Source organism: Triticum aestivum, chromosome 6B, assembly GCF_018294505.1.
Source record: "Triticum aestivum cultivar Chinese Spring chromosome 6B, IWGSC CS RefSeq v2.1, whole genome shotgun sequence".
Taxonomy (NCBI): Eukaryota; Viridiplantae; Streptophyta; class Magnoliopsida; order Poales; family Poaceae; genus Triticum; species Triticum aestivum.
The window spans coordinates 419,010,952-419,033,073 of record NC_057810.1 but is presented as its reverse complement, the minus strand read 5'-3'; positions in this window follow the sequence as shown (position 1 = coordinate 419,033,073).

The following is a 22,122-nucleotide window of genomic DNA, read 5'->3' as shown; positions in this document are numbered from 1 at the left end:
AGCTATCCAAGACAGTAAACTATCTTTATATTTACATCTAATCCTATGAGATAGAAGATAAATGTCATGGATAAAGTTCCTTCTCCAAGCTCTAAAAGAAGGTTGCTCATTTTTGAAGATCTTCCCATTCCTTTGTGTCCAAATATTCCAAGTAGCAGTGAAGACAACCTCAGTGAAGAAAGGATGACCAAAATCCCTCCTAACTGTTTGAGCCATCTCGTATGTGGTTTGGTTCGGTTGAACGGACCAAGAAATCCCAAGATAGTTCCAAACCCTTTGGCTAAAATTGCAAGCAAAGAAAAGATGAGCCCGATCCTGATGTTGTGCAAGGTTGCATAGCACACATGTGTCATCCTGGATGATCCAATGACGACGTTGCATCATATCCCTAGTGTTCAAACAATCCATTAAGAGAAGCCAGCCAAACACTTTGAACTTGAGCGTGCATGCACACTTCCAAATCCATTTGAAGATGGGGTCAACCACTAGGTGTGAGAAGCAAGAGTCATAGTATATCTTTGACATAAAAACACCAGACTTCGAAGGCCACATCCAAATGTCTTTGCTCTCACCCTCCAGATTAATCAAAGGCAGCAGGGCCTAGAGCTGTGTGAATTCCGAGTAGGCCTCCTGTGAGAGAGGCAAATGGAAATGATCCAAGACATCAGGCTGCTCCATAAACTTTGACAGTGATTGCATCATCAACTACAGATGAATGTAGCCTTGGAAAGCAGTCGTGTAAAAGGACAGCATGATTTCCCAGCTGCCAACGGTCCAGCCAAAAAAGCACCGTGTCGCCAACATGAACTTGTGGAACAGCTAGCTTGCAGAAATTAGGATATAAACACATGACATCACGCCACCAAAAGGAGGCACAGTTTTGGGTGCTTTGGGGTGGTGACGATGCATAATAAGTGTCCCAAATTAATGATACCCCAGGCACGTCCACTTTATTATAGAACTTGAAGAGATGCTTTAGTAGCAAAGTCTCATTTTGAATGCCCAAGTTAAGAACACCCAAACCACCGAATTTCTTAGGGCGACAGACTAAATCCCAAGCAGCCAATGATTGACGTGGGTTATCCGTGTTGCCTCTCCATAGACATTGCCTCATGATTTGCTCTAACTGCTGCAAAATGCCCTTGGGAAGAGATAAGGTACACAAGAAGTATATTGGCATGGAGCACAACACCGACTGTAGAAGTTGTAGTCGGCTTCCTTGATTTAGCAGGCATGAGGAAGCAGATAAGCGTCGCTCAACACGATCAACCAGAGGCAGCAGATCATAGATTATAGGCCTAGAAGTTCCCATTGGCAATCCAAGATATGTGAATGGCATTGACCCAACATCACATCCGAGCAAAGAAGCCACCCTAGCACCTTCCGCATCAGTCATGTTTATTGGAATGAGTGAGGACTTACTAAAGTTTACACTTAATCCTGTTGACGCCACAAATGTGTCAAGCATCTCCTTGAAAGCAATAAGCTGATCATCGATCGCAGGCAGAACAATTAAAGTGACATTGACATATTGTACGATCGGGTAGTCGCTGGAGCTGGTTGGGATTGGCAGTGAGAGGATGTTCCTGGAGCACATCTCATTGACTACAGATTGCAATAAATCAACCGCAATCACAAAGAGCAACGGTGAGAGAGGATCCCCCTGACGCACACCCGTTCTGCAAACAAAGTGATTGCCCGGCACACCATTGAGAAGCACAGAAGAAGATCCCGTAGACAATATGCTATTGATCCATCCAGTCCACCGGGAGTCAAAACCCTTGCATTGTAAAATTCTGAGAATAAGTTCATGCTCAATTGTGTCGAAGGCCTTCATGAAATCCAGCTTAAGGAGGACGATGGGTCGCTTTGAGGCTTTGCATTGGTATATATACTCATAACACCAGGCCAGGTAGTCTTGAATAGAACGACACAGAAGAAAACCATATTGATTGCGGTGGATGCATCTGAGTATCACATTCTGAAGGTGGTTAGCGAGCAGGTTAGTTAAAAACTTCAAGCACGTGTTGGTCAATGAGATGGGCCGAAAGTCTCCGACAACTTCAAGGCTCAGCTTTTGGGGATCATAGTAATTAATGAAGTGTTAAGACATTCCAGATTGCATCTCCCCTCATAGAACTCCTTCACAAGTTGCATGAAATCCTCCTTTAGGATTGGCCAACACTTCTTTAAGAACAGACCAGAAAAACCATCGGGACCAGGAGCACGATCCGGTGGCATGTTCTTAATGACAGATTCAACCTCGGAATCAGAGAAAGGCCGGGATAAATCCTCAAGGCCATCAACACACGCAATTAAGGTGTCCAAATCAAAACCCATGTGGATTCCTTTTGCATTGCCCATTTGCTGATTAAAATCAGATCAAAACATGCTAGCTAGTTGTTGGTGATCCGAGACCACATTACCTTCTGCATTCTTAATTGAAGAAATTGTGTTTCTCCGAAACCTTTCGGTGGCCATGGCATGGAAAAATTTCGAATTTTCCTCACCAACTTTAATGCTACGTATAGTACAACGTTGCTTCCAATATTCAAATTGCCAATGTAAGATATCCTCCAGATGCAATTTCACAATTCGCCTGAAATTAAACTTCGGCCTAGTCAAAGGCCTAATCTCCTCCAGTCCATCAAAGTAAAGAATCACTTTGTTGCAGTTAGAAATGAGCGCCTTAACTGTGGACAGATTGAGGTGCCATTTCTTGAGGGCATATCGAAGTGCCTTGAATTTAGAGGAAATAGTTAAGGCGGCCGAGGATCTGGCCACAGACTTGTTCCAAACTTGAGCAACACAATCGTAAAAGCCAGACAAATCAATCCAATAATTTTCAAAGCGAAAGACTTTAGCCTTAGGAATAGCAGTAGCAATCGAGACCATGCACGGGACGTGATCAGAGGCCGTGCGTGCAAGCGGCAATACTAGCGTGTTGGGATGATCCAAAGTCCATGCAACTAAAGTAAAAAACCAGTCAATCTGTTCAAGTAAAGGTTCAGAGTTTGCATATTTGACCAAGTGAATTGCCGTCCCTTAATTGGTAGCTCTACATCTTTGATTGTGGGTTATCAAGATCAACATCAGGTTCAATCTCTACATCTTTATTATTGCTAGGTTGAGCATCAACATGAACATTATCATTATCACTAGGTTCATGTTCATCACCAGATTGTGTTTCAGCATCAGAAATAGAAGTATCATTGGGATTCTCAGGTGCGTCTACAACGGGTTCACTAGAAGCATGCAAAGTCCTATCATTTTTCTTTTTCTTCTTTTTAGAAGGACTAGGTGCATCTACATTATTTCTCTAAGAATATTGCTCAATTCTCTTAGGGTGGCCTTCAGGATACAAAGGTTCCTGAGTCATTTTACCAGTTCTAGTAGCCACTCTAATAGCAAAATCATGTTTATTATTTAATTCATCAAGCAAATCACTTTGAGCTTTAAGTACTTGTTCAGCTTGAGTGGTAACCATAGAAGCATATTTGCTAATGAGTTTAAGTTCACCTTTAACTCTAGCCATATAATCACTCAAGCGTCCTATCATGAAAGCATTACTCTTTAATTCTCTACCAACATAAGCATTAAAACTTTCTTGCCTAGCCATAAAATCATCAAATTCATCTAAGCATTGACTAGGAAATTTAGTAGACGGGATTTCAACTTTATCATATCTATAGACAGAATTTACCTTTACTACCTATGTCGGGTTATCAAGACAATGTGTTTCTTTGACAGGCGGTATATCAAGACCATGTATTTCTTCAATAGGAGGTAAATTCTTAACATCTTCAGCTTTAATACCTTTTTCTTTCATAGATTTCTTAGCCTCTTTCATATCTTCAGGACTGAGAAATAGAACTCCCCTCTTCTGCGGAGTAGGTTTAGGAATAGGCTCAGGAGTTGGCTCAATTGGCTCAGGAATTGGCTCAGGAAGAGTCCAATTACTTTCATTAGTCAACATATTATTCAATAACAATTCAGCTTGGTCGACTGTTCTTTCCCTGAAAACACAACCAACACAACTATCCTAGTGGTCCTTGGAAGCATCAGTTAGTCCATTATAAAAGATATCAAGTGTTTTATTTTTCTTAAGAGGATGATCAGGCAAAGCATTAAGTAATCGGAGAAGCCTCCCCCAAGCTTGTGGGAGACTCTCTTCTTCAATTTGCACAAAATTATATAGTTCCCTCAAGGCAGCTTGTTTCTTATGAGCAGGGAAATATTTAATAGAGAAGTAATAAATCATATCCCGGGGACTACGCACACAACCAGGATCAAGAGAATTAAACCAAGTTTTAGCATCACCCTTTAATGAAAATGGAAATATCTTAAGGATATAATAGTAGCAAGATTTCTCATCATTAGTGAACAAGTTGGCTATATCATTTAACTTAGTAAGATGTGCCACAATAGTTTCAGATTCATTGCCATAAAAAGGATCAGATTCAACCAAAGTAATTATCTCAGGATCAACAGAGAATTCATAATCCTTATCAGTAACAAAGATAGGTGAAGTAGCAAAAGCAGGGTCATATTTCAATCTAGCATTCAGAGATTGCTGCTTCCATTTGGCTAATAACTTCTTAAGATCATATCTATCATTGCAAGCAAGAATAGCTCTAGCGGCTTCTTCATACATAACATAACCCTCTGGAACAATAGTCAATTCATACTTAGGGGGAGAACCTTCATCATCACTATCTTTAATAATATCATCTTCAATAATTTCATTCTCTCTAACCCTAGCAAGTTGTTCATCAAGATATTTCACCTAATGGCACAGCAATATCAAGCATAGAAGTAGTTTCATCATAAGTATCATGCATAGCAGAAGTGGCATCATCAATAACATGCGACATATCAGAATTCATAGCAGTAGCAGGTTTAGGTGTCGCAAGCTTACTCAAAACAGAAGGAGAATCTAGTGTAGAGCTAGATGGCAGTTCCTTACCTCCCCTCGTAGTTGAGGGAAAAATCTTAGTTCTTTCGTCTTTCAAGTTCTTCATAGTGATCAGCAGATATAAATCCCAAGTGACTCAAAGAATAGAGCTATGCTCCCCGGCAACGGTGCCAGAAAATAGTCTTGATAACCCACAAGTAAAGGGGATCGCAACAGTTTTCGAGGGTAGAGTGTTCAACCCAAATTTATTGATTCAACACAAGGGGAGCCAAAGAATATTCTCAAGTATTAGCAGTTGAGTTGTCAATTCAACCACACCTGGATAACTTAGTATCTGCAGCAAAGTATTTAGTAGCAAAGTAGTATGATAGTAATGGTAAAAGTGGCAAAAGTAACAATAGCAGTTTTGTAGTAATTGTAATAGTAGCAAGGAAAAATAAATAAGCAAAGCACAATATGTGAAAAGCTTGTAGGCATTGGATCAGTGATGGATAATTATGTCGGATGCGATTCCTCATGTAATAGTTATAACATAGGGTGACACAGAACTAGCTCCAGTTCATCAATGTAATGTAGGCATGTATTCTGAATATAGTCATACGTGCTTATGGAAAAGAACTTGCATGACATCTTTTGTCCTACCCTCCCATGGCAGCGGGGTCCTAATGGAAACTAAGAGATATTTAGGCCTCCTTTTAATAGAGTACCGGACCAAAGCATTAGCACTTAGTGAATACATGAACTCCTCAAACTACAGTCATCACCGAGAAGTATCCCGATTATTGTCACTTCGGGGTTGTCGGATCATAACACATAATAGGTGACTATAGACTTGCAAGATAGGGTCAAGAACTCACATATATTCATGAAAACATAATAGGTTCAGATCTGAAATCATGGCACTCGGGCCCTAGTGACAAGCATTAAGCATAGCAAAGTCATAGCAACATCAATCTCAGAACATACTGGATACTAGGGATCAAACCCTAACAAAACTAACTTGATTACAGGGTAAATCTCATCCAACCCATCACTGTCCAGCAAGCCTATGATGGAATTACTCACGCACGGCGGTGAGCATCATGAAATTGGTGATGGAGGATGGTTGATGATGACGACGACGACGAATCCCCCTCTCCGGAGCCCCGAACGGACTCCAGATCCGCCCTCCCGAGAGAGATTAGGGCTTGGTGGCGGCTCTATATCGTAAAACGCGATGAAACTTTCTCTCTAATTTTTTTCTCCGTGAAAGCAAATATATAGAGTTAGAGTTGAGGTCGGTGGAGCTCCAGGGGGCCCACGAGGCAGGGGGCGCGCCCCCACCCTTGTGGACAGGGTGTGGGCCCCTGGCCTTGATTCTTTCGCCAGTATTTTTTAATTTTTTTGAAAAGTTCCTCCGTGGATTTTCAGGTCATTCCGAGAACTTTTTATTTCTACACAAAAATAACACCATGGCAGTTCTGCTGAAAACAACGTCAGTCCGGGTTAGTTTCATTCAAATCATGCAAGTTAGAGTCCAAAACAAGAGCAAAAGTGTTTGGAAAAGTAGATACGTTGGAGACATATCAGTTACCGGGCCGTAAAATGGGCTATTTGCGAAGAGACCATTAACAGGCATTTCATGGGCCAGCCCGCGAACTTTTGACCAAGTCAAATGGGTCGGCCTTTGTAAGCTAAAAGGGCCAGTGGTGGGCCGTCACATGTGTCGACATATCATAGGCGCCTATCTGACCCACTGACGAGCTGACACGTATTTCCTCTGGCCAATCAGAATTTTACACGTGGAAAATTCCCATTGGTCCAGGGTGTTAACAGGTTATCGGATCCAAAACCGGACCCGATAGCTTAACAGCGACCCGTTACGGTGGATGCCATGTGTCGGTCACCCTTGACGAAAGAACTTATGTGACGCGCGATTTATCATCATGGAAGTGGACACTTCCGTGATGATAATTTTGGTAATGTCACGGAACACTTCTACGACAGCACATGTATGACTATCTTGATTCTGTCATAAAATCGTCATGGATGTACATGCATGACAGAAAACGTGACCTACTGTGAGAAACACGCATCATCACAGAAGTGTATTTTTTTGTAGTGAACCCCTCCGACACTCTAGCTCTGTCTTTCTCCCAACCTTATTCCTCTCCTACACATATGCATGGATGCCGATCGATCTCCCTCAATACATAAGGTAGGTCTCTCTCCTCCTCCACACATATACCAGCCATTGTACCTCTATAGTTGGGTCTCTCCCCCACCCCCCCACACACAACGATAGTCGAGCACTGTAGGTAGGTATCCATGCCACAGAGACAAATTGCACATGTCCCCTCTCACGGTATAGTAGGCCAGCCACCCTATATCTTTAACATGGGCACACACAAATTCGATGGCACTCTTTATCGACTGCGCGCGCACACACACACATCATCATCATCATCCCTCTCTTCGATTCTATGGATCCCTCGCGCTGATGATACCTCCACTCTCTTCTCGTGGATCGCCCCCTCTATATATATGATATATCCAAGCCTCTGTTTCGCACACATTGCGTATGTTACATTTTTTGATTAAAATATCATCGACACATATTCATTGTCTATCTCTCACGCCCCCCCTAAACACTCACAAACCCACACACCATATCTCTCTATGTTTGTATCTCTCTCACACAACCCCACGTAGGTGGTTTACGTACACGAAGATAATAGGTGCACGTACTCACACTTTGTGCCCAGCCATACCTACGCGGGTACACAGTGGAGCTCATTTCTATACGAAATGGCAGCCCACATGCTAATTTGAGCGTGTGTAGCAGTTGTTTGCCTACGAAGGTCGTGTACCACGCGTGCACGAAACAAAGTTCAACTTGATGCATTGGCGCATTGTTTTTAAATAAAGTTATACCGCTCAATGGCACGTACATAGAATATAAAACGATTTTTATGGAGAAAAAGGTAGTCCGCTCCACTATACAATGGAGCTTGCCTGCCTGGGCTTGTCTCTCTTCAGAGTATCTCACACAAGGCAGCGGTGGCTTCTCTTTCTCCCACCGTTGGTCACTAATCCGGCCGCATCCCATCCGTCGGCGAAAAGGGAAGATGTGCATCGTTTCTCTGTTCGACGACGCTGAGGCAGCATATCCTGATCTGCGGTACCCGTCGTTATCTCTGACCAAGCTCCAGCGTGGTAGGGCCTACGCCACTTGCTCAATGCCGCAGTATGGGCAGATCCCACCCGCCGCTGCTCTCCTAGTTACATCCTGACGACCCCCAGGTATCCCCTCCGGCCTTGCTCCATTGCCCATCTTTCGATGTCGCTGTATGTGGAAAACCGTGTTGTTATCTTCCCTTAGGACAAGGAATATGCTTCTTTTTTGTCGTCGTATGTGTCATCAACTGTTATTGGCCAGTAATTATTTCCTTTCTACCTAGTTTTTTCAAACAGGGCTATCCATTTCACCTTGTTGCTATTGCGACCTTTTGGTGAACTGCACAAATCACTTTTTTCTTAAGAGTGTTTTGTGTAGTTGTACTAAAATGTCACATGGGTAACGTCTCTACATTTCAGTGCGACTACACAAAGGGAGATTGGTTTTTCTCTATCCTCCTCATCTAACTCCAAGCCTAATCTTCTCCAACTATTTGCTTAATCTTCTCCAACTAGTTAGTCTTAAGAAAGACTGCAAAGGTGATCGGCTTCTATTTGTATATTTGTTGTTTCATCAACAGTCCTCTATTATTGTAATCACACTTAATATCTTTGGAACAGGGACGCTCAACTCTATTTTAGTGGAACTGCACAAAATGATCGAAATGTTCCATGCTCCTGACAGCTAATTTTTCCCCAATGTGCCGTGTTGATTTAGACAGAGTTGGGGGGAAGTTGCTGCCAATGAAAGCACGGATCAATTTTAATTTAACTCCTTCTCACAACTTTGTCTTCAGTTGTGATGTAAATATTAGCTCTGATCTGCTAATCATTGAGATGCATTAGCAAGGAAGTTAGTTTTTTATTTTTTTCGAAAGAGCATGGATGGCAAGACATACGAAACCAAATCTGAAAGCTCAGAGCATTGTACAATTTCATGTCACTAGAAAATTATTTGTATAGTACATCAATTATGTAAACAAATGCTGGAAGCTTGATAGCATTGCCAGAAGCCTCTTCAGCATCCAGGTCCATGTGCCATGCACAAAATTATACTCCCTCTATTCCTAAATATTTATCTTTTTTAGAAATTTCAAATGGACATATTTTAGAGTGTAGATTCACTCATTTTGCTTCATATGTAGTCACTCGTTGAAATATCTAGAAAGACAAATATTTAAGAACGGAGGGAGTAGTGCACAAACGCATGGGAGACTCAGCTCAGTCGTTGTGCCACACTAATAGTGAGTAATGAGCAGTCAAATCATAAGCCCCACCTTTCCCACTCTAAGTTACTCGGAAGAAGCAACCATCAATATGCTCTTCTTTAAATCCGCTCATACTACTCCCTCCGTCACTGTTTATAGAGCGCGCTTCAACAATCTCTGGGACCAAGGCGACTAGCGATCAGCCTAAAAAATAGCATTGGTAGTAATAGCACGGCGTCTATTACTAGAGGAAATAATGCATACACACATGCATGCAGTGCTTCCACCCCGGGTACACACATGCATGCACTTACTCCACTACGGTAGACACCTGGTACATCGAGAGAAAATTGTGTACTTGATTGCGGTTACCATGCCCTAATTAATTGAGCATTAAACCAAACGCGTCTGAAATCTCTCTGGTGGTGGAAATGCATGGAGAGAAATGCTGTCAGGACCCCGACTCAATGCCACACCGATCTAGCATGTAACACCTCATATCACTTTGCGGCCTCATGCACGGTATTCCCACGGGTGTCGCCTTACCAGGCTCGGGACCGTTTGCGCCTTTTGGCACACGTATATGATAGTGTCGCTAGCATCCATATGACAAGGACCCCGGGCTAACATGGCTAGTCGTGAACCCAAAGTGACACTAACTTACAGGGATAGGCATACATGACCTAGCAACAAACGTGTCGGTCATCAGCGAGTGAATCCGGGCTGTAGCAATTGGGCTAGCAGGACACCGATAAACCGGGCTGCAGCAGGCTAACGGGACTCTGGTAGACACTGTGTGACATTTCCCCAAAGGGACAGACACAGGTACGAACAAGGACACATGCCGGCCAGCCTAAGTGTTTCGGAGCAGTAGCAAGCTACCATGGCTCAGTGGAAGCACTAGGAGACATTTCCCGGTAAGAGAGGCTACCAAGGATAAACAACTAGATAGTCAGATTCCACACATACCAAGCATTTCAATAACACACACACACACAATATGCTCGATATGTGCGAATACAACATGGCATCACAACATGACTCTACAACTCAAGTATTTTATTCAATAGGCTCCGAGGAGCGAGATATTACAAACATGGGTCTCATGACCCAACATACAGAGCATACAAGCAACAAGCACAAACGGAAGCTTAACATGTCTGAGTACAGACATCTACAAATGAAAAAGGCTGAGAAGCATGACTGTATACAAGACCCTTCCAAGGGTACAAGATCTTAGCTGAGGTAACAAGCTAAACGTCGGAGTCCACGCGGAACTACTAGCGAGACTGAAGTGCAAAACATAAAATAGGAAAACATGAGTACAAATGTACCCAACAAGACTTACATCAGAACTAACTACATATGCATCATTATCAACAAAGGGGGTGGTGGATTTTAACTACAGCAAGCCAACTTTGACTCGGTGGCTATCTTGAACTACGACTACAAGTAACTCTTTTGAGGTGGCACACATGAGTCCACATATACACCATATCAATACACCACTATGGATCCGCTCCCGTCTCCCTATGATAATGCCATCCATAGCACTCATGCTTATCTTGCGTATTTTAGAGTATCCACTTTCACTTGTCTATGAACTGTATAGGCAACCTAGAAGTCCTTTACCGTGGACACGGCTATTCGAATAGATAATGTTAACCCTGCAGGGGTGTACTTCTTCACACACGTTCTTACCACTTGTCGCCGTTTACACGACATGTACTCGGCAACCTTCAAGCGGAAGCCCAGCAAGGGTTTCGGCCACGACCTGACTAAGCACACAAGTCCAGGTTTATCGCCTATTCGGGTTCCATCCGCAAGGAGATTCGGCCGGGGTGTCGCTCACGGCCCCAAACAATGTGAGCAGGGTTCCCAAGCCCACCATCCGGGTGCCAGTTGGTACACCGTGCCACTGCACCTAGTCTGTCCCAAGCTCACCTGTACTGGGTGCCACTTGGTAGACTACTAGCACTACCTACAAACACCAGAAACTAGTTGCAACTTCTGGACAGAGATCGAGTTGATTAATAAGTCGAGAGGGGCACTTGAGCATTCCAATGTGTGGTAGTAGCTGATCATGGATCACAAACACAGAACTCACTTCCTGAGGACGGCTTCAATGAGACAACCCACCATGTACTCCTACATGGCCTCTCACCGCTACCTTTACCAAATCGTGTTCACACACTTAGCTCACACACAGTAGGACATGTTCACAACATTCCAATTCATCCCCGATGAATCAGACCTGACTCAACTCTAAGCGATAGCAGGCATGACAAACAAGCATGAATGAGTAGGCACATCAGGGCTCAAGCAACTCCTACTCATGCTAGTGGGTTTCATCTATTTACTATGGTAATGACAGGTCATGCAGAGGAAAGGGGTTCAACTACCGCAGGAAGTAACAGATATGTCGCTATTGTCCTAATGCAGTAAAAAAGAGCAGGAGCGAGAGAGTGGGATTGTATCGGAATGAACAAGGGTTTTTTGCTTGTGTGGCACTTCTGAAGATAGTATAGTTTTTCATCGGTGTCATCGAACTCATCGTCGGAACGTCGTCTATTGAGAGGGGACAAATACTGGCAAACAAGAAAGAATACAATCAATGCAATGCACAATATGATGCATGAATGTTATATGGCAATATGCTGTGGTTTGAGCTAATGCAACTAGTAGCAAGTCAAATGGAGTTGGTTTGAATCCAGGATTCAAATTCAAACTCCACATATGACATTTCAAATGCCATTAATTCAAATTATTGTATACAATAGCTTTAAGTTGTTCAAACATGCACGATAATGCCATAAACAGATTCTTTGGATTTTTCTGATCATTTTTCATATATAACTTGTTTCATTTGGAGTTACGGTTGAATTTCTATGAATTTTAGAAGTTTTGAATATTTTCTAAAAATAGTAAATCATTTAAGATTTATTTAAATTCCAAAAACCATTTACTGCATCAACATGATGTCAGTGTGATGTCATCAGGTCAACAACGTTAGCACAGGTCAAACCTGACGCTCGGACCCACATGTCATAGACTCTGTTTGTCGGTGTACTAGAGTAGGGGTACCCTAGTATCCCGAACTTGTGCACGGGCAGTCGCAACACCCCGCGGCAAGGCTTGTCGGGTGACCAGCAAGGTCCTCCGTGGTTCATTTGGAGCCATTCAAGAACAAAGTATTCAAGCCAAGGAGACAAGGCCCCGGCAAGAGGAGCTTGCCGGGAAGGCCAACCAAGGCATCTCAGGGAACTTGCCGCGACGCGCCATGCGTCCCGGCAAGACTCGGTGAGCGACAAGCTTCCGGACGCGACAAGACAACGACCGCGGCAAGGTGCTTGCGGCGGCAAGCTACCACCCTGTGCCCACGCTCTAGCATATCCACCAACATGTCGCCCTGGGGCCTTTCCAGGCGCGCGTGGCAGAAGGCTGTGCAGCCAGCGGTGCACGGTGGCAAGCGGCGCTGACAAGATTGCCGTCGTGGCGAGCGGTGGCGTCCCTGACGGTCCCTTTTTGCACTGTTTGGGCGACGCAGACGGGCATTTAATGCCTTTGTCCCCTGCCGTCAGGGTTAGGTAGGATACACTGTACAAGTAGTTGTACCAACTACAATTCCCTTTCCATTTTTACCCTTGTCTGTGTTGCCACCTGTCGGTGACCCCTTGAGCATATAAAAGGAGGCCCATGCGCAACGTAGAGAAGGGTTCGGAAGGCTCGAGGCCAGAAAACACTCACGCTCGGTCTCGTTAGCAGCTATGGTGTACTGTAGCATTCAGCGCTGCCGAGCAAGAACTCAATACAATCAGACAAGCAGCAGTAGGAGTATTATCTCTCCGGAGAGCTCCGAAGCTGGGTAAACTGCTCGTGTGCTTCGCCTCGATCTGCTCTTTGTGCGATCTCCGCCCCCCGCCGAACCAAAAGGGGCTCGGTCCGCCGGTCCCATAGGTGTTCGTGGATCAGTTTCCCCGACATCTTTGGCGCGCCAGGTAGGGGGCGTCGAGATTGTGCGAACCTGATCCGGCGTTCACACGAGCTAGATCTTCATCTTCTTCATCGACATGCCACCGAAGAAGAAGGCTTCGGAGGCAGCTGTTCCGTCCACGTCGATCCCACCACCACCGCAGCAAACGGGTGGTGGGGTAGACGCCGGCGGAAGGACGGGCGTCGACGAGGGAGCTCACAGTGCTGTCAGGTCCAAGGACAAGGCTGCGCAGACCTCGGCGTCCGTACGTACCCTGCGCCCATCTCAGGAGGCGCAGGACCGACAGCGTCATGGTATTCGCAGTACCATGCACTCGTTGGACCAAGATCGAGCTGGTGGATCTCGGGGTGCTCAAGACCAGCATGCATGCCAACATGCTGGCGCGAGCGAGGCCCGGTCGCCTGGACGGGATACTGCTCCTTCTAACATAGTTAGAAGTCCGAGCATATCCCGCTCCTCGCACTGTTCGCCACTGCCGCCCACCACTCCAGCAGAAGCTTTGGCGCGAGCTCAACTGCTCCTGGATTACCCTCCAACGACAGACAAGATCGACGAATGGAGGGCCACCATTTAGAGTCTCATCGGCTTCGAAAACGGCGACACTCCGCGGCAGCCGAGTACATCGCTGCCGCGGCAGGACTGCCAGGCGCGAGCCGATGGCGACGAAACCGGTGGGGGTGCAACTACCATGCGCTCTCCGCCCCGAAGGCCAAGATCGCCGACTCACCGGATCCACCTCGACAGCGACTCCACCGCATCATCAGATCCACGAGCTCGTCGCGATCAGCGCCACGAACGACAGCAAGAAGACGCTCATACTCGCATCGAGCGCCGAAGAGAAGCGCGGCGTCAATCAGACCAGCGCACTGGGCCCACTAACGACATGCATGCGCCAGGGGAACCAGACGACTTGCCGTACGCGGTAGGTTGCCCTGCGTTCACTCGTGAGCTGCGGCAAGTCCAGTGGCCCACCAAGAAGAATTTCAAGCCAGATGTACCAGAGAAGTACGACGGCAAGTCGCATCCGTCGGAGTTCCTCAGCATCTACACCATTGCAGTGCAAGCTGCCGGGGGGCGGGACGACAAGATCCTTGCCAACTACTTCCCGCTGGTGCTCAAGCCCAATGTCAGATCCTGGCTCATGCACTTGCCGGACAACTCCATATCTTCCTGGGCAGACCTATGCCATCTGTTTGTCGGCGCCTTTACAGGCGGCCACAAGCCTCATGGCCAAGAGAGCGACCTTCATCTGCTTGCCCAGAAGGAAGCAGAGCCCCTACGCAAGTATATTCAGAGATTCAGCCGTGTACAGCACAACATCCCAGATGTCCACCCTGCCGCGGTCATCAGCGCGTTCCATCAGAACGTGCGAAACCGCAGGATGCGGGAGGAGATGGCGATGTGTAAGATCAGAGACGTCAGTGAGCTATATGCCCTAGCCAACAAGTGTGCACGTGCTGAGGAAGGGAGGAAACTCCCCGGAGAGAATACAGAAGCAGGAGGATCTGATAGTGAGGATGCTGCTCCGGCAAAGAAAAACCGGCGGTGGAACAACAGGAAGAAGAAAGGCAAAGAAGTGCTAGTCGTTGAGAAGTCCGGCAACGGAGGTGGCGCCAAGAAAGCCAAAGCTGGTAGCTCCGGCAAGGAGATTGCCGCAGGCACCAACTACCAGGCTGTGGCGGTCGCCGACAAGCAGGACGTCACCAACAAGCAGTACTGCAAGATCCACCGCACCAAGGGCCATGACCTCTAGAGCTGCAAGAAGGTCGAGCAGCTTGTCGAACAGCAAAAGGCTGAGTACGAGCAATGCGACAAGGAGAAGGCCCAGGAAGGTGCTGGAGGAGCTGGCAAGAAACGCCCCGGCCGAGGAGGACGCCGCGGCAAGGCCAAGCAGCGGCAAGGAGACAGACCTCCCCGCGGCCGACAAGGATGAAGATGACGATGACGACGAAGATATGGACGATGACGAAGCCGATGAGTAGGAGTTCCAGAAAGCCACAGAGGTCCTGTGCGTTGACGGTGGTGCTTCTCTGCATACTTCACACCGCCAGCTCAAGCAGTGGGTGCAGGAAGTCAATGCGGCAGAACCACCCATCGAGTCACGCAAGCCTCTGAAATGGTCCAGCACGCCTATCATCTTTGATATTGAGGATCACCCTGATCGCATAACTGCGGTCGGGTGCTTGCCGATGTTGGTTTCACCAACTATCCGCAACCTCAAGGTCACTAAGATGCTAGTTGACGGCGGGGCCGGCTTGAACCTGATCTCCTCCACGGTACTCCAGAAACTCCAGATCCCTGACAGCGAGCTCGAAGAGACCGGCACATTCCAAGGAATCAATCCGGGAAGGAGCAAGCCGAAGGGAAAGATCACGTTGCCGGTGACATTTGGCAGCGAGTTGAACTTCAGGACTGAGAGGGTCACCTTTGACGTTGCTGACTTTCCATTGCCTTACAATGGGATACTCGGCCGTCCAGCACTCGCCAAATTCATGGCAGCCTCTCACTATGCATACAACATGCTGAAGATGCCAGGCCCGATAAGTGTCATCTCTGTCCCTGGCGACAAGAAGGATGCTCTTATTTGCACCGACAAGATCTACCGGGAAGCAGCAGCCGCAACAGATCGCAAGTCACTTGCCGTTGAAGCTCCCGGGGGGAAGAAGAAGACCAAGTCTGGCAAGAGCTCTGATGCCCACTCCGGCAAGCGCACCTCTTCGGAGTGCTGCGCTACCGTCGAGGACGCACCATCGAGCTCCACCGGCAAGTGTAAGAAGACAATGGCAGCTCCACCAGAGTACAAGAAGGTGTCCGCCAAGGAGGACAGCACTGGTGATACCTTTACCATCAATGCCACTCTCGACCCTAAATAGGAAAGCGCGCTCGTTGCTTTCCTGCGGGCGAATGTCGACGTGTTTGCGTGGCAACCATCTGACATCCCCGGTGTTCCCAGGAAAGTAATCGAGCATCATCTTGTCGTCTGTCCTCATGCGCAGCCCGTCAAGCAGAAAGTCAGGAAACAGGCAGTGGAGCGCCAAGAATTCATCGCAGAAGAAATCAAGAAATTGGAAGCAGCAGGCCTTGTTAGAGGAGTGCTCCATCCTACGTGGTTGGCCAATCCTGTAGTCATGCGCAAGGCAAACGGGAAATGGAGGCTTTGTATCGACTTTACCGATGTCAATAAAGCTTGTCCCAAAGACCCATTTCCCTTGCCGCGCATTGACCAGATTGTTGACTCCACGGCTGGATGTGACTTGCTTTCATTTCTTGATGCATACTCAGGATACCATCAGATCTTCATGGCAGAAGAGGATGAGGAAAAGACCGCATTCATCACCCCATGTGGCACATACTGTTTTGTATGGATGCCTTTCGGTTTAAAGAATGCTGGTTCAACATTTGCAAGGGTAGTCCATGACGCTTTTGAGCCACAAATACACAGAAATGTGGAAGCCTACATTGATGACATAGTGGTCAAGAGCAAGGACAAGGCAACTCTGATTCAAGATTTATACGAAACCTTTGCAAATCTGCACAAGATCAACCTCAAGCTTAACCCCGAGAAGTGTGTAAATGGAGTCCCCTCCGACAGGCTTCTCGGGTTCTTTGTGTCTCAGCGGGGAATTGAAGCCAATCCCGACAAGATCAAGGCCATTGAGCAGATTGAAGCACCAAAGCGCGTCAAGGATGTACGAAGGCTTGCCGGTTGCATGGCTGCTCTCAGCAGGTTTATCTCTAGGTCTGCTGAGCGCGCCCTGCCATTTTACAAGATATTGAAAAAGGCAGGTCCAATGAAATGGACTCCGGAAGCGGAGGCTGCACTGTAGGACTTGAAGAGATACCTGTCCTCCACTCCAACACTTGTCGCACCTAAGCCACAAGAGAAGTTGCTGCTATATATAGCGGCAACCAATCAAGTGGTTAGTGCTGCGTTGGTGGCGGAGAGGGAGGCGGATGATGAGCCGGCAACCGTGGCAGATGCATCCAACGACAAGCAGGGGACTTCACCGACAAGCTCTGGTCCCAACAAAGATGGATCTGCACAGGCGCGTAGGGAGGTGCAGAAGAGAATGGTGCAGCACCCAGTTTACTTTGTCAGTTCCCTTCTGCAGGGGGCTAGATCAAGGTACTCTGGTGTGCAGAAATTGCTTTTCGGCCTTCTCATGGCCTCGAGAAAGCTGCGCCATTACTTCCAAGCACATGAGATCATAGTCGTCACTCGTTTTCCGCTGAAGAGGATACTGCAAAATCCAGAAGCAACATGCAGGATTGTCGAGTGGGCACTGGAACTGTCAAGCTTTGGCCTCAAGTTTGAGAGCACTTCAACTATCCAAAGCAGAGCATTGGCAGAGTTCATAGCAGAGTGGACGCCAACACAAGATGAAGAAATCCCAGAAACAAGCATCCCCGTCAAGGAAGCAAGCAAAGAGTGGCTGATGTACTTTGATGGTGCCTTCTCGCTGCAAGGTGCCGGTGCGGGCGTGCTACTTGTTGCACCCACCGGAGAGCACCTCAAGTACGTAGTCCAGATGCATTTTCCCAAGGAGCAAGCAACAAACAATACCGCAGAGTATGAAGGTTTGCTTGCCGGTCTCAGGATCGCAGCAGACCTTGGGATCAAGAAGCTCATTGTCAGGGGTGACTCACAGCTTGTCGTCCGCCAAGTGAACAAGAATTATTAGAGTCCGTTGATGGAAGCCTACGTTGATGAAGTGAGAAAACTAGAAGAGCACTTTGATGGTCTACAGATGGAACATGTTCCAAGAGCTCAGAACGACATTGCTGACAGCCTGTCAAAGTGCGCCGCACTTAAGTTACCTGTGGAACCAGGGATCTTTGTGCTCAAGCTGACCCAACCGTCTGTAACGCCATCAACTGGACAGAGCAAGAAGAGGAAGTTGATTTCTGGTGACTATTTTCCGGCAGAGCTTCCCGAAGCCGCCGCCAAGAAGGTCCCCAAGATCAACACCAAGAGTGCTGAGGAGCAGTCTGCTCCGGCAAGCCCTAGGGTTTGTTCCGTTGAAGCAGACGCTCCCGACAAGTTTGCTGGGGAACATCAAGCTCCGGCTGAGCCGCAGGTTCTTGCCGTAGAAGCGGATTTTCCCGCACCAGCAGATGTGCCTTTAGTCCTTGTTGTCGAGCCGCAAGCTCCAGCATGGGCACAGCAGATTGTCCGTTTCCTTCAGACAGGAGAGCTTCCCGAAGAGCAAGAAGAAGCGGAAAGAGTAGCCCGACAGTCAAGTATGTACAAGTTTGTCGACAACACACTGTACAGAAGAAGACTCAATGGTGTGAAATTGAAGTGTATTCGCCGGGAAGACGGACAACAGCTGTTGGCAGAGATACATGGAGGCATATGTGGTCACCACATTGGCGCGAGAGCACTTGCCGGCAAAGCATTCTGGCAAGGCTTCTTTTGGCCGACAGCCCTCCAGGATGCAACTGCACAAGTAACCAAGTGTGAAGCGTGCCAGTTCCATTCCAAACAGATACACCAGCCAACTCAAGCTCTCCAGACGATCCCTTTATCCTGGTCATTTTCGGTCTGGGGGCTCGACATCCTCGGCCCCTTCCCCCGAGCTGTCGGGGGCTTTGAGTACTTGTACGTTGCAATCGACAAGTTCACAAAGTGGCCGGAAGTGGAACCAGTGAGGAAGGTGACAGCACAGTCAGTAGTCAAGTTCTTCAGGTCGATTGTTTGCCGTTTCGGAATCCCTAACAGGATCATCACCGACAACGGCACACAATTCACGAGTCGCACCTTCATGCAGGACGTCCAAGATCTTGGCGCCAAGTTCTGCTTCGCTTCTGTTGCTCATCCGAGAAGCAACGGTCAAGCGGAGAGGGCAAATGCTGAAGTGCTGCGTGGGCTCAAGACCAGGACTTTCGACAGGCTGCGCAAGTGCGGAAAGAGCTGGATCGAGGAGCTGCCGGTGGTTCTTTGGTCAATCAGGACGACGCCAAATCGAGCCACTGGCCAGACACCTTTCGCTCTAGTCTATGGAGCAGAGGTAGTTCTCCCCACGGAACTCGTATACGGGTCACCTCGAGTGCTCGCTTATGATGAGCTCGAGCGAGAGCAGCTGTGACAAGATGACGCGCTTCTCCTTGAGGAGAACCATCTTCAGGCTGCTGTACGAGCTGCTCGATACCAGCAAGCTTTGCGCCGCTACCATAGCCGCAAAGTTAATGCCAGAAGTTTCAAGGAAGGCGACCTTGTTCTTCCGCGCGTGCAGTCCGCCAAGAATTCCAACAAGTTGACGCCGAAGTGGGAAGGCCCTTACCGGGTGAAACGAGTCACTAGGCCTGGCGCTGTCCGCCTTGAGACCGAAGATGGCATTCCAGTGAGCAACTCCTGGAACATTGAGCATCTTCGTAAGTTTTACCCGTAGGGCGCGGTTGCTGGAACCTGCTCCGGCAACCACCTTTTGTACAAGTCTTGCCGATGTTGCATGTAATCCTTCGTACAAAGCCGGGCGCAGACCCCGTGCATAAATAAAGCTTATGTGCTCCGCACATCTTGTCAATTTCATGCTTTCTTCTTTATTACATGTGTTGTCTGACACTTTGTGCAGCACCTACCCCTGGTAAGCAATAACGAGCCATAAGGCTCCATATCTTTATTTTCTCTTCTTTCTCTTTCTCAAAGGAAGGAAGGTTCCCTCGCCCACAAGTTTGCCGAGGGGAAAGGAGAGGATAATGGTGCGGACCAGGCGTTGTTCAAGAAAGTTTCGCCTTACCGGGAAGCAAACGACAGAAAAGTTAAGTTGCCAAAGTTTGAGCAATCAGTTTTAATTTTTTTAATAAGTTGCCAAAGTTTGAGCAATCAGTTTTAAAATTTTTAAGTTATCTTCCTCGAACGACCGTGCTTTGTATGGAAAACCTGTGCGCGGAGGAATCAACTCGTAGCTAGTTGCGCCCTTACTTTGTTTCGAGTCCGCTCAACAACTTAAGTGAGCTGCGACTAGTTGCGCCAAGGTTTCTTGTCGGTAGCGCCACCGCCAGCAGGCTGTTGACGTCCCGCACTCAGCGCTCGCGGCTAAGGTGCCTGCGCCGACAAGTTCCCTAAAAGCGTAGGGCAAAAACATACAAAGGAAGGAATCAAGTAAAGGAAATAACATAGCAATTACTACTCAAAATAGAGTCATATTACAAGATAGCTTGTCGCAGCTCTAACAGATTGTTCTCATAACATGACCAGCAGCGACAAGAAAAAGAGAAAACGGGCAGCCTAATATACGCGATCGCCCTCAACCCTCTTGATCCCGCTCACCTTGTCCACAATGGGTGCGACAAGGGCCTTGAGCGCTTCCAGATCAGCATCTGGCGGCAAGGACCTGAGGACGTTGGTGAGGTTGAGGCCTGGGTTGCGGAAGGCCACCTTCACCAGCACCTTTTGAAGAGCTCCCGCGTAGATCTTGCGCGACTCGTCGGCCAGCTGCTTTGGGATCCTCTCCCGGAGTCGCTGGAGGGCCGTCGCCACGCCTTTAAAGAACAAGCTGAGCTTGGCGCTGGGTTGGAGGTGCTCATCAGAGGGATACCCGAGATCCTCCATCCCCAGTTGCGCCAGCTCCCTGTCGATGGCGGCGGCAACATCCACGAGACCCTCCGTTCAGTGCTGCACATTCTCCTTGAAGGTGTTCTGGGCGGCAACAACACTCGCCAGCAGCGCCTCGTCGGCCTTGATCTTCTCCTTCAAGGCCACCTCCTGCCCCCTGGCGCTGTCCAGCGTCTGGGTCAAGGTGGCCAGCTTCAGCTCAAGATCAGCGTTGGAGTCCTTGGCGGCGCTTAGCTCCTTGCTCCTCTCGGCGAGGAGACCCTGCAGCTCGCCATGAGCAATGGCGTCCTTCTCGCACTCACGCTTGAGAGCGGCAAGCTCCTCGCCGCTCGCCTTGAGATCGGCCTCCAGCTGCGCCACCTTCGTCTCCAGCTCCTTCTTGGCGGCCTCGGCAGCTGCGGCAGCATCCTTTGCTTCCTTGAGAGCCCCGCCAAATGTTTGCTCACACGCGGCAAGCTCCTCCTCGTGGCTGTCAAGGTTGACCTTCCGCTGCGCCAACTCGCCTTCCTGCGCAGATAGCTTCTCGGCAACAAGCCGCTGTTGCTCTTCAGCTTCAGCCTTCTCGAGGAGGAAGGCTTTCTGCTCCTCGGCGAGTTGCTCCCGCTCCTCTGCCAAGGACCGGAGAGCTTCCTGGCGAAGACCCCGGAGCTCCTCCGCGCGCTTCTCGATGTCAACTCCCGCCTTCTCGACAAGCGCTTCTCGGGATTCCAGCCTGGCCTGTCGGACGCGGTAGAGCGACAACAGCTTCCGCAGCAACCGCTCCTCCTCAGGCTCGTCGCTGCTGCTGCTTGGCGCGTCGACCATCGTCAGCCCAGCGGAGGCGAGCACCTCTCCATCCAAGATTTCTCCTTTGACCGGCGCCCTGGAGCTTGACGCCCAGGGGAGCTTGATGAAGATGCCATCGCCGGCCTTCAAGTAGGCGCCGGGCTAGGGCTCTTCGGAGCCTGACGCTGCAGCGGCGGCGGAGGGATCGGCGGTCGGCGTAGCGCCTAGCGCTCCTGCGGCCTCAGGGCCTTAGTGCAATCGCCGGACCCCTCGCCAGCTTCTGCGGCAGTAGCTTTGGCGGCCTCTTCGCCGGTGGGATCATCAGCGCCAGCTCCTTCTTCGGTGGTAGCGGCGTCGTCGTTGTTGCCGCGCGCGTTCTCCTCGCCGGTGACTTCGGTCTCCATTGGCTCCGTGGCAGATGGATCAGATGACCGGAGAAGGGAGAAAAGTCAAGCAAATATTCAAAAAGAAGATCAGAAGAAGAAGAACCCAAGGGAAGTTTTCAAGCAAGAGGATTACCTATACT